This window comes from Etheostoma spectabile, unplaced genomic scaffold (genome assembly GCF_008692095.1).
Source record: "Etheostoma spectabile isolate EspeVRDwgs_2016 unplaced genomic scaffold, UIUC_Espe_1.0 scaffold00569362, whole genome shotgun sequence".
Classification (NCBI taxonomy): domain Eukaryota; kingdom Metazoa; phylum Chordata; class Actinopteri; order Perciformes; family Percidae; genus Etheostoma; species Etheostoma spectabile.
This window is the reverse complement of record NW_022605088.1, coordinates 1-13499: the sequence shown is the minus strand read 5'-3', so window position 1 is coordinate 13499 and position 13499 is coordinate 1. Positions and strand designations below refer to the sequence as shown.

Here is a 13499-nt window from a genome sequence, read left to right as displayed (position 1 = left end):
CCGGGCTGGTGTGAAGCAGATAGATGTCACGCCATCAGGACAACTAGCTGCCTTTTATTACTCTGTGTGTGATGGCCTGAATCACACGCAAAGAAGTTAGCCTGCTGTATCCATTGTGATATTGTGTCATGCCAAAATCTGGCTTTGTAAATATAGTGTGAACCATCTTTTGAATACATACTGTATTGTTTGCATGAGGGGACTATAACCTCTATATCTAAAAGGACATGACTTTTGTCACAATGCACACTATGCACCCACTTTGCATGAACATAAATATGTGGGCAAATCGGTGGAAAGCTGGACTGTTTGGAAAAAAGTCATCCTCTTCTCAACATCCGAGAAATATTTCAAAACATTTTGCATGGACTATGTGAGTCCCTATGACTACATGTCATTTATGTATTCAGACAAAGTATTTTGGGGCAGCTTGAGCAGATGTACGAGCAGAGAGATTGCAACTCAAGTGGAGCTTTGCTGTCACAAGCAGAGGTGTTTGGGAATGCCCTTGTGAGCAGTGAGCTGCATCATGCATATGGAATGAAGTGCACAGGACCGCCGACTCCCTCATTCACTTTATTGCTCAGCCATTGCCTCGGCCAAGGGCAGCAGCGCATGGCAGCAGCAGCGTGACAGAGCACTTTTAGCGTGCTGTGAAGCTTCAACAAACATTCAAATTAAGCTGCTATTCCAGAAAACATAGTGTCAATTGTGTTTTTTTTATTCACCTGTTAAAAAAACATGGTCATTATTGATCCTGGAGCAACAGTGCCAAATGTATCCTATGCTTTCCAAAACCATTACTTAAGAATGAAGATCATTAGGTTGACAACATTATTTGCTTTTACAAAACATGTACAGTATACAATTACAGTGAGCAATGTGGTCAGAAGGAAGCACAGTCCGTCTAAAATAGAAACCAACATAGAGAATAAAAGACAGGCCAACGCCTGCTTGCCAAAACAGTATTTGGGAAGTCCAATGAAATAAAAAGTGTAATTTAGTCAAATTAACCAATTATGCCTAACAACAGACAGGTACGGACACGCACCGGATGCACAGGCTTCATTGAATCCAGCTCTTGAATCAGTCCAAGTCTTGATACATCTCTTCTACATGCATGTGTCCATGTGTAGACATTCATCTTTGCGGGATACAAAATAAAATAATGACAAATTATTGCTGATAAGATTCTGTATTTTCAGCTGGTCTAGCGTTATCAAGGATTTCCCTTTGTTTAGCTCTAAGCTTTAAATAATTGCAGTAAATTAGAATGCCGGAGTCCAAGAGCGGTGATGAACAAGCATTGCAGGGGTGTTTAGACTTTTTAGAGTTCAGTGTAGAGAAGTTTTACATGAAGCAAAAACTAAAAGTAATACATAACGTAAGCGTTCCAAAAAAAAAAGACAAAGGCAAAGCATTGAGAGCCTGGAGCTTGAATTACCTCTGTTTGTAGACAGTCCATTACAGCGCAATATGCTTGATCGGGTTAGCAAGCGTGGATGAATCATTAAATGATCATAAATTACCCGATTCAGATGTATCTTGTGGTGAGACAGCAGAAGAAATGGATATCTGACCTCTTCCTGACAATAGACCTGGATATGTATTGTTCAATGTGACAACAATACTACATCCATGTATTATAAACATATTAAGAATGGCAAAATGTGAACATCTTATTTAAATTGTGAAAAAAAAACAAGCAAAAAAAAAAACAATTCACCTGAATAATTTGGCAGACAACCTGCCAGATTTAGGAAGACATTTTTAAGTGCTGGTAAAAGTAAAAAGAATCCTGAGTTTTCCATCCCAGTCTACAGTGCTGCTTTGGTAGAATGTGAACAGGTGGTTTACAACTTCCTCGTATATCAATGGAGGGTTTAACAGTGATCAGTTTCAAAAAGCTTGATTAGCCATGTTTTAGACAGAATGTAAAATGAGCAAAATATATACACATCATACAGAATAAAGCAATAGAAATGATTTATTCATATTGTAAGCATGTTATTGCTAGATGTAGCATCCCACTTTGGGTATTGAGTTTTGCATAGCTCGTTTTCCCTAAATGAATCCAAAAACCATCTTTTAATAGTTTTTGGAACTTCCAGTAAATGTCACAACAGTAATTTGGTCTTTTTGCAAATCAAAAGACACCAATGTCTATGTTAAAACTGGGCTATATTTGACTTAAAAAAGTAATTTAAGACGTCTACGTTGCGTATAACTGTTGTGTGGGATTATAAGACTGTGATTACATTATAACGAAAACATTAAATTAGTATATTTTAAACTGTAGTGAGAAACCTGCCTCACACTGGTATAGTAGGCCTAAATATAATGAGTTAACATAAAGCAGTGTTTTGTCCTGCAAATCATCAAATCAATGTTTATGAGGCAGGTTTACTGATGATATAATGACAAAAGCAGAAACACATGCCGTTTCTGACAAAATATTTATTTTAGGTGATTATGTGGAACTACGGAAACTTGTGTTACCCAGCATCCACCACTTGAAGGATCACAAACAAACATAGAGTCTATTGTGGAGGAAGTCGTTCATCAAGTCCTGGAACTGGATTATGTGTGTTTTGCAGTTCATTAACTGAACACTTAATGAGTTTTGGTGAAGTAGTCTTCTGCTGGCTTTGGTTTTGTGACTTGATTGTAAGACACTGGACTTGACTGTCTGCTCCTGATTTGGAAACCTTAGATTGGGAGCTTGGACCGCTAGGCGGTCTGGTTGCGAACAGGTTTTGGCTTGCGTTGACAGAGTTGGGGATCTGATAAGGGCTGAAACACAACCAAGGCCGAGAGCTGCGGAAACAGTGGTTTTGGCCAGCGTGGAGGTTGCCGAACAGGGGGGAGAGCTGGTGCTGCCATGTAGCCGTACGGATAGGAGAAAGGTCCGCCGAAGGGTGACAGTGAGATTCCCTGTACGAAAGAACACAATTGTTAATTTTACTAACACCGTACATTTTCTGTGTTCCTACATTTTCCAAGACCGTCCTCACCAGAAAACGACCGTATGGCTCGATTATAACTGCCCCTTGTGGGTCAAGTTCAAAAAGGCAAGCTTTAATAAGCTGCGGGTCGCTTATAATGATTGCTTGCACATTATTTCAGGAAACATAGGTAGTGTAGTGCAATCAGAATCGGAATGAGAAATACTTTATGATCCCGAAGGGAAACTCTGTAAGCAGGAGTTATTCCATTCTCTGCTTTACTGAGGAATCTGAATGATGTATATAAATGTATTGGTTGCCTGAATTCTTCTTGTAACTCTGTCATTTCACATCTGACTGACCCGAGGTTCAGTGCTTTGTGATACCCGTCACTCTTATGGGATTATGGTATAGCTGTCTGTTTAATTGGTGTTTGTTTTGTGTGCCTGTATCTTTTGTTGTTGTTGTTGTTTTATGGACCGTGAGTCTATTAGTAAAGGCTATCTATCTATAACAATCCACAATTACGTTTTGAGAGCAAACTTGGAAGTGAGGTGACAAAGTAAAAGAGCACCAAGGCTGCATAAGGACACCAGTTGGGGGGAGGGTGGTTCAAACAAGAGTCCATGTCCCATGTGAAACCAAAAGTCAACAGTCATTCTGTCGGTTTACCTATGAGTTTTATAGACCTTAGTTTGTGATGCAATGATGCGTAACATCATGTTCACCTCATTTAACCTTGTATAGTATTCGGGTCAAAGTGACCATTTCAATATCATTTTTGTTCCTGAAAATCAATGGCCTTACCTTATTTTCTGTGATAAAAATGTATTCCTGACTCAATTCAGAAAATGATTCTGGATTTGACCACTTATGTTTTTTCCAGTAAGAATGATCACATAGGGATTTTAACATTAATTAGAACCTTATGACAAAAAACAAATCAGACTTCCCTTTTAATTCTATTCTAGTAGAGACTGATTGCATTCCCTAAACATATGCAGTATGTCATCTCAATTGTTTGAAATTGAGATAAAGACAATGTGTAATAGATTATGAAGTAAAATTTTCTTCGGAATTGTTTTAAAAACCCCGTATAGTCACTGGTCAATTTGACCCGAGGGAACGAGAGGGTCCCGAAAGTGGAGACAAATAAGAGTTAAGTAGTTTTACAGGACTCATTTTAAGCCAATCCATGTGTTTTTGCTAACCCTCAGTATTTTTCTTGCCTAAATAAAACTAGTTCAGTTTCCCGTTTATCTAGTTTTAAAAAATGTGCCTGTTAGAACTTTAACATGAGTACGGCACATGATTAAGCCGCCCCCATGCCGCAGTAAATACAACGGTCCCATGTGTCGTTTTGGTAGTCTTTGAAAATCAACCCATAACCCAAACTGCTTGTGACGCCTAAGCCATTTCTGTTTGTGTCCCATCATCACAGATTGCACATCCGAGAGTTGTGAGAGTGGTTGATAGAGAAACTTCAGGAAAGATAAGCAGAATTTTGCGCAGCAAATTTAGATTTACCTCTATAAAAAAAATCCTCTGTTGAACCCTTGTAGGTTAGGGTCCACTGGTCTAGATTAGCATAATGGTGTGACTGTGAAAAAAATGTCTCATTATTTGCAGATTTTCTGTCAGTTGATATCACATTTCACCAGAAGTTCAGTCCAGCTCTTCATCTGAGCTTTTCCTGCCTGAACTTCAAATCAGCCTGCCATTACACTCCTTAGAATAAGTGTAATATTAGAGTAGCATGCTCGTGCTGAAGCGTACCTGAGATGCCAGCATGTGGTGAAAATGAAGGGAGATGGAGAGGTGATGCTTTGAGAAGACAGGCCTCCGTTTTCTACTCCAGGCAAAGAAGACAACAGATGTCCCGTACCCCCGGCTTAATGACAACTGTCCCGGGTGAAACAGCAAAGGTGCCCCAAGCTTAAGAACTGTTGTGTGCACACTCGAGAAATCCAAAGTCTGAGGTGACCGGCACTGAGGGACGATGAGCTCTGTGTTTGCAACATCATAGGCAGGGACCCATCATTGGTTTCGCTCGTGGGCCTTTTGAAGAATCACACTCTGTAGAGCACATCATCTGATGATCTAAAGATGTTCTCTTTTGTCGTATCCTGATTGTCGTCGCTCTTACTGTGAGCAGCCTCGTTCCACAGCATCTCCTCGCTCCTCTGACTCAAAGTAGACACGTGTTCAGTCCTGGAACAGCTGGCTTCAACAATGTCCTTATCTTGTAGGTCAACATCTGAATCACTTCCAATATTGTTTTCATCTGTGGGGGGAAAAAAACATTATATTTTAAATGTCTTGTAGTAAGAGTAAAGGAACATAGTTCTGAAGGAAGGCAATCCAAAATATCAGAAAAAATAATCACAACAGTCTTCGTCAGGGCTTTTGACAAGCATAGTCGTACCCTGTCAGCATATTATCCAAACATGGTGGACAGAGATAACTTAGTGTGAAAATCTATGGCCGTGAATGAGACAGTGTTCGCGTGAAACCCAAGGCGCCAGAACAGTGGTTCATTAAGACAAACTATTTTTGTTTGCCAAATTGAGTCACACAGTAAATGGGGTTGAGATCTACATCTGAATCCCCCCCCCCCCACCCCATGTTTGTGTAGCTCACTTCCCTGCCTCCCTAGTGCTCCAGTGTTAGTATGTTATGTATATTATGTAACTGCAATATCCCAGGTTCAATTTGTTGCATTTTATGTTTGTTATTTCTGTCAGCTGTCCATTAAAGGCAAAAAAGGAGAATGACTCAATCAGGACCCTCGTCTTCCCCACTTGTAAAACGGTTGTGTTATCTTCACCGTCTAATTATGAAGGTTTATCATTTCTGCTGTGTTTGAGGAGTTTGAGTTAGTTCTCTTATCTTCCCTTAGCGAGAGATAGTGAGATCATTGAAGTCCACAAATTGTCCATTTGATATACGCCTACTAGAGTCCTGAAACTGGTTTTGATGTTGTCGGGCCTGGGCTTGTGGATTTAATGAATAGCTGTCTTAGTCAAGGAACGCCTCCCAGCTGCCTTAAACATGCTGTGGTTAGGCCCCTTCTTAAAAACCTAACCTTGACTTACACTGCTATCTAATTTAGACCTGTTTTCATCTTCCTTTCTTTCTAAAGTTTGGAAAAAGTTGTTTTTACCGTTGAAACCCTTTCTGGAAAACAACTCTGTCCTTGAAAAATTCAGTCTGGATTTAGGTTATCACAGCATGAGTCTGCATTATTAAAGGTACATAATGATATTGCTTTCTTTGTAGATAACAAATGTCCTGTTGCCTTAGTACTACTAGACCTCACAGCTGCCTTTGATACGGTAGACCATACAATCCTCTGTCACGCCTGGAACAGTTTGTTGGCATTCATGGCACCGCACTGAAGTGGTTTATGTCATACTTATCAAATAGAACTTTCTGTGATGATGGGGGATTTGACTTCTTCCTGTGCTTCTCTCCTGTGGAGTTCCGCAAGGCTCCATTCTTGGCCCTATTTTGTTTTCATTTATATGCTACCGCTAGGGTCAATTATAGCCAGACACAACCTATCTTTTCATGCTATGCAGATGATCTGCCAATCTATCTGCCATTGAAGCCTGGTGAGTACAAGGTACCTTAGTTGACTGCATCACGGACATTAAGCAGTGGTTTGCCCAAAATTTTATGCACTTAAATGAGGATAAAACGAATATATTGGTTTGGAGAATCTGTGTCTAACGGGTTTGGTCCCTGGTTTCAAGGCCAGACAGACGGTAAGAAACTAGGAGTGACTTTTGATAGTTCCTTTAAATTCACAAAACAGTTGATATGTTGTTTAGATCGAGCTTTTTAAACTGCGCCTTCTGGCAAAGGTAAAATCATTTTTAAACCGTCATGATCTTGAGAAGGCTATTCACGCTTTAATAAGCTCTAGACTGGACACTGTAATGCCCTATATATGGGTGTTTCCCAGTCCTCTGACCGTCCGTCTCCAACTTGTCCAAAATGCAGCTGCCGCCTGTTAACGGGCACGAAAAAAACGAAACCGAGAAAACATAACTCCGATTCTTATTCTCTCCATTGGCTCCGGTACACTTTAGAATTAAGTATAAAATTGTTTTGTTTGTTTAAAGCTCTTAATGGCCTTGCCCCATCTACATTTTAGACATGCTGATTATTCGAAAATTGTGGTAGGACGTGGAGGTCATCTAATCAATCAGTGTGGAAGTGCAAGGTCAAAACTGAAACACTGGGGTGACCGCGCTTTTTCGGTTTCTGGACCTAAGCTCTGGAATAAGCTACCAGTGAGATGCGTATCATTACTGACCTGGGTCTTTTTAATCAAGACTTAAGACGCATCTTTTAAATTGGCGTTTGGTACTTAGTATGTGATGAAACATTTGCATTGATTGTATTGTTTTATTTATTTTTATTTGTTTGTTATTTTATATTTCTTACTTTTATCATTCAATATTGTAATTTTGTTAGTGGTGCATTGTTGTTTTAAATCTGTGGTTTTATTTGTTGTGACGCCTTTGGTTCACTTATCGGTCGTTGTAAAGTGCTATATAATAAAATACATTTACATTTACATTTACATTTACATTTATTATTTAGAAGGACAAAAAGAACAACACCCATGTCCACTTAATAGCTGTTTAAAAGCAATGATATTGGTTTGAAACCTCATTTTAAAACATAGTATGTGCTAAGAGGGAGCTGCTTGAATCTCTAAATTGCCACATATGATGTCATTGAGTCGCATTAATTGGGTCTGAAGGCTAGGAGTTTGTAAATAAAAATGAATAGGGTGTGGAAGTAGAGAGATCAAGGTCACCAGAATCTGCTACCTTCTCCTCCGTTTGCATTTGGGTAATGTCGGCGCCAGATTTGACAAGAAGAAGAAGAATGGAATAATACTCATGATATCTCTGAATCTGCGGCATCAATTTTGCTCTTATACACTGCCATCCTGAGTTTGAAAATATAAGCAATGCGAAATCAGTGGATCCTGACGCATAAATGAACACTGTCTGTTTTGTGACCGTAACGGTAACACTGTGTCCTATGGAAAACCGGGGGTTCATAAACATTGCCATAATGGCTGCTTAATGACATGATAAAGTGTAAGGTAACCACCTTGACAGGTGGCGGTGGAATCAGAGGGGCTCACCAGCTCCACAGGGGAATAAAAAGGATCATGGTACTGGGATGTTCACACGTAAGAATCAGCACAGTCCCGGTACGCGTTGCTTTCGGTCCATGCATTGACGAAATAGTGAAAGGCTTACCTGTGGATCACAAATGAGATTGGTCTAAATATGACATATCCATTACCGGTATGTCCTTTAGTATTATTGATTCATTTGGATAGCAAAAAGATATTGCCTACCTTTTTTTCGTTTTCCATTTCCTGTGTCTCTGAATCCTTGGCAAAGGGGTTGTTGTCGATTTAAGCTGTGTAATCTTAAGGAGAAAAAAGAACATCAGCAGTTAGTCACTGCAGAAATACAGCTACCTGCACAGTGACAGATAACTGAGTAGCCTATTACATCAGTATCCACAAAGCTCATAGTGGCACTAACGAGGGCCCAGTTTTAGAGCATCATGTTCAGGCCCAATAACTCTAACATCTAGCGTACTCTTAGTTTCCAAACCATCAACAGGCCCCAGACTCATGTTTTCTCAAATTTTCAAAAAATAAAAAGTTGCTGCGAGTAGATTAGGTCTGCTGTGCATGCGTAGGGGGGAGGGGGGAGGAGGTGTGTGTGGTGGGGGGTGGGGGGGGGGGGGGGATGGTGGTGGGAGGATGGTGGTTACCTTTCCATTCTGATACGCTGTGACTGCGATGAACTCCGTCTCCGGAAAACGTAAGTCCGGAAGGTGCTGTACGGAAGCTTCATTATGTCGTTGGCCCTCACAATATGGAATCTGGGTGGTATTATGCATTGAATTCAAAATTGTCTGGAAAAAAAAAGACAAAGAAAGTCTAAGGTTGGTGGTATAGATTGACAAATCATATTTAAACTGACAGTTACATTTTGGACAATACTGTCTAAGTAGCCTACAGGTTTAACATATGGACTTTTTAGAACATGAGTAGCCTATTAAGTCCTAGGCCTATAGGATAGGCTACAATTCTACAATTCGTAGTATTGCTACTTACAAATCATGCTTGTCCGAAATTATTGTGAGTTGAATTATGAAAGGCGACGGGCTTGCTCATCCATGCTCTCCTTGGACGGGCTGTCCGGGTGGATGTACATGCGCTTTGCCATCTCCGGGTCAGCTTTTCCAGCCACCACCCAGCGGGAGTTGTGGCTGTAGCGAAATTCATCAACAGCGACGATGCATCAGCAGGATGTACTTCGCTGTTTCAACCAGCCGTTACCCGCACTTTGAAAGCTGGGACATCCTCCTTTTGCAGAGAATGAACGGAAACATCGATATAGACACTTATTTGGACTTTTTTGCAAGCAAGGAGCTTAAATTGTCCACTTGAAACATTTTTTCGCTAATCCAAAAATATGAGTTCGGAAGTTTTAAACATCAGAGTGGGATTTAAAGTTGTAGGCTAGTAATTGAGCAAGGATGACCTGGCCCCTGAAACTAAGGGCTCCTAACTATACTGGCTTCTTAACAACACACAACACAAGACCCAAAAACGATCCCATAATAATAATAATAATAATAATAATAATCATAATAATAATAATAAGAGACAGTATATAAAATGAGAGATTTTCAAACCCATGGATACGGTAATGCCTTTGCACATTGTAGTTCACGTACCTTCCTGATTTGGTTATAACCATCTCCGTTCCCATTTGTGAAATTCTTTCCATAAATGATTTGATTCCAGTGTGACTTTCGGGTCATCGTCGAGCCTTCTTCCGTCTGCACACTTTTCAAGGCGCGAGGGGTGAACCGGTGTGCTGGCGGCCCAGAGCAGCGCGCAGCGCCCGTCAGGGGCAGCCCGCTCCGGCGCAGGCTCCAAACGGGGGATGACGTCTGGGAAAGCCAGAGCCGCAGGGACAAACGAGGGCTGAGCGGCGGGAAAAAGAAGGCTGACAAGGTCAAGGCACCCGGTCGGTGAGCTTGGAAAGGATGGTAAGCCATGGCAGCCGCTGTGTCAACAGGATCTCTCATCAGGGCATCGATCTGACCCTCGCTACTAGAAAGTCTCTGCTGATTTGCAACAAACCGTTTTAAGAGTTTTTGAGTTTTGTAGCATGAAAGATGATCAAAGGAGGAATGCAAAATGTGAGAACGTTATCTCCAGATAACGTAACTATGTCAAAGGCATGGATGGTCCTTATGTGCCCTGTCCGCTGGGAGCTCCACCATGGAGAGGGAGAGGGCAGCTCACGTTGCGACCATGCGCAATCTGGTTCAAAACCTGTGAAAAACTGCAGTGGCACCGAGTGATGAAGACAGAGAGAGTCATGGAGATGGTACGCTGTCACACGTCTGTTGCCCCGGCCCTACACCAACAAAGCCAAATATCTTTGACAGGCTTCATTTCTGGACCAATTACAGAGGCGGGGCGGGGTTTAGCCTCTCAGAGGACAGAGGACGTGGCTCACACAGCATAAGGAATCCCAATTAAATTACTTTCAGAAATGTTTTATAAAGTTATAGTACTAGTTATAAGAATGAAATAATAATTTTATTTTTGTTCGTGTATGTATTCTATTATTTGTGTATTATTATAATATATCATTCAGTAGTATGCCTTAGTTGAACGTTAGTGATGTCTACATTTTGGCCTCTATTTATATTAGTGAGCCCATGTCTTAATTACTACAGACTCATATTATTTATATTATTATGTATTACATCAAGGTGATGATCATCGTGCTGTCATGTCATGTGAAAACCTTCTCAAATTGTCTAATGATGGTGACATTAATGGAGAAAGCTGTGATTCTGTACTGCGTCGCCGGCCGACTGACTCATTCACGTGTCCATCGTTGAAAGCACCGAGGATTTGATGAAGTGGGATTCATGGATCTGTTAATTAAGGCGGACTCGGCGCCAGTTCGCTGGCGTCCCGCGAAGAGCCAAGAGCTCTCTCCTGTCACTTCACATTTAGGCAACTCTCCAAATCCTCAAGTCGCTGCTCCAGTTTTTAGTTCCAGTGCACCCTACAGGCTACACTGCTTGTGAACATGGAGACACCTGAGTTGAGACATTACACATTACTCTAATCCAAGGATCTAAATGAGCAGCACTTGTCTGATGTAAGAACTGGAGTTTTTAGATTAAAAACCTGGGGCAATTTGGCTCAGATGACGTGAAAAAAAGAGCTTTTTTTATTTATTTACTGAGGCAGTTACATTTTGTAATCTCCCTTGTTGTGGTAGACCACTCTGAACTAATTTAGACTGAAAGGTTTTTTCAATAATTCTTACATTATAATTTATGAATGTGATGTAGCCTAGACTTTTATAGGTGATTCACTAGGTTCACTTGTAATATTAATAGATTTATTGGATATATTGTAGATCTTGATCATGTTGGGTTTCTTTATTAATATTTTCCCTGGTGAAAGAATTGAAGAAGAGAATATCCTAACGCTCTCTCTCTTTGTCTCTCTCTCTCTCTCTCATTCTCTCTCTCTCTCACACGCACACACACACTGACTGTAAAGCATGATATCGCACAGAAAAACATATCAATAATCATACAGAGAGACATAAAGACAAATTGTTGTATTATTCCTTAAGAACTGATGATGATACTGATCAGTTAGGGACGGCAGTGTGTAATTTAAAGAATCTTGGAGAAAGGTTCCATGTAACATAATCTGTGGTTGTTGTACTATCACGCAGAACACATAACGGTTTTTTCCTTGCGTACCAAAGGGGGAACTGAGTGCAAGGTGAAGTGGATGGCTTGACAGTACAGGCAGCAAAAGGTCGGATAGGAAGTGACTCGCAGGTCCACGAATGACGAAGGCTCCGCGAGTAGTCAAGGGGAATAATTTGAAAACAAATCCATGAGTGGAGTTCATGATGAAGTGTAGACCGGTGGGAAGACATCATTCTCAGTGCTTTGTGGAGATTTTCACAGAAATGAGGTGCATGAGGTTGCCTTTCGAACACAAGCATTGACAACACTGTAAAAAGTGTGGGGTTGAAGAGGGAGTGGCGGTGGCTGGGTCGGCTTTTCCTCACTCAGCGCTACTGAGAGGGATGGTCTATGTATCCAACATTTCTATCTGGTGCAACTCCAGCCAGGCTCTCGAGAGAGAGAAGCGCCAGAACAGGAAGGAGGCAATCATATATGAGGATGTGGGCATGAATTTCACTCTTGGTCAAAGTCCACACCTGGGACAAATTCAGAAGAATGTTAGGCCACTGAGGGTTCCTGGCAAGTCATCCTAAGGGCAAGCAAAGTAAAGTACATATCACATCTGAAGGTTGGAGAGCACTCTCACATGGACATACAGGAGGTAGAGGACAGGAAGAGTTAGGCCTACCTCAAATGTTGTCTGGGCTCTGTGGGTCTCGTTTTAATCATGACATCTATTAGTAACATAATAGACACAACACTGGATCTGTTTCTCCTGAGTGGAAGTTCTAAATGCAGGGTAGCTTTAAAGCTGGGAGGCTTTTTTCAATTATGAGTATCTTTGCTATGCGCAGGAAGGATATTCATACCCTCTGCTTCTATTATTTTCCATTACATGTACAATCACATGTACAGTCCATGTGTTGTTACGTCGTCCATGCTTTCTGGAGTGATTCATGACAATGTCACTTTCCAAAGCTCAGGATTCGATGTCCTTTCTGCACCTCTGGCAAAGGGGAATGTGAACGTGGCTCATATTACGAGATATAAGTTAAGAGTTAGATGAGAAACTCCATTAGCGAGCTGAACACTAAGAGGTCCCGCATGATTTTTGTTATATTTTTTTTGTTTGCGGACACATTTCACTTTTGTCCTATCTGCCTTTAATTTTAAATATTGGATGGATTGCCATGACATATTTTACAGGCATTCCTGGTTCCCATGTGCTGACTTTGGTGATCTGTTCCTCGCGCCACCATGAGGGGCATTTGTGGTTTTGAGTGAAATGTCTCAGAACACTTTAAAGATTGCCGACCATTTGGTACACATATCCATGTCCCGCTCAAGATCACTTGTCCTACGTTGATGGTCACTAACTTTCATCTAGCGCCACCATCAGGTCAAAGTTTTAGTTTGTCCAACACTGTCTTACTAAACAATGACATTACCATCATCCTCAGCTTGTGTTATGTGCTAATTAGCACATGTTAGCATGGTAGTACACTAAACTCATACTGGCAAATATGATGAAATACATCTGCAGGGCTGCCAACTTTCCCAAAACCTTGGAGTGAGATTTGGGGGGGCAACCCATTTTGTACGTACAAGCAATTTTTTGGGGTCTTATCCTCGGGTTTAAATGTGATTTGTGATATGTGGGGGGGTGGGGTTCTCCCTAGGGGGGTCTGGGGTATGCCCCCCAGGAAAAAAAATTGAAAAAAAAACCATTAAAGGGCACTTTCTGGAGAGTTTTTTGCAAAAAAA

General features: G+C 41.0%; 1 pseudogene; it reads right to left on the bottom strand.

Moving 5' to 3' along the window:
• Positions 1 to 2500: 2500 nt before the first annotated feature.
• LOC116684888 (T-box transcription factor TBX2b-like) lies at positions 2501 to 10088 on the bottom strand (annotated as a pseudogene).
• Between the last annotated feature and the right edge of the window lie 3411 nt (positions 10089 to 13499).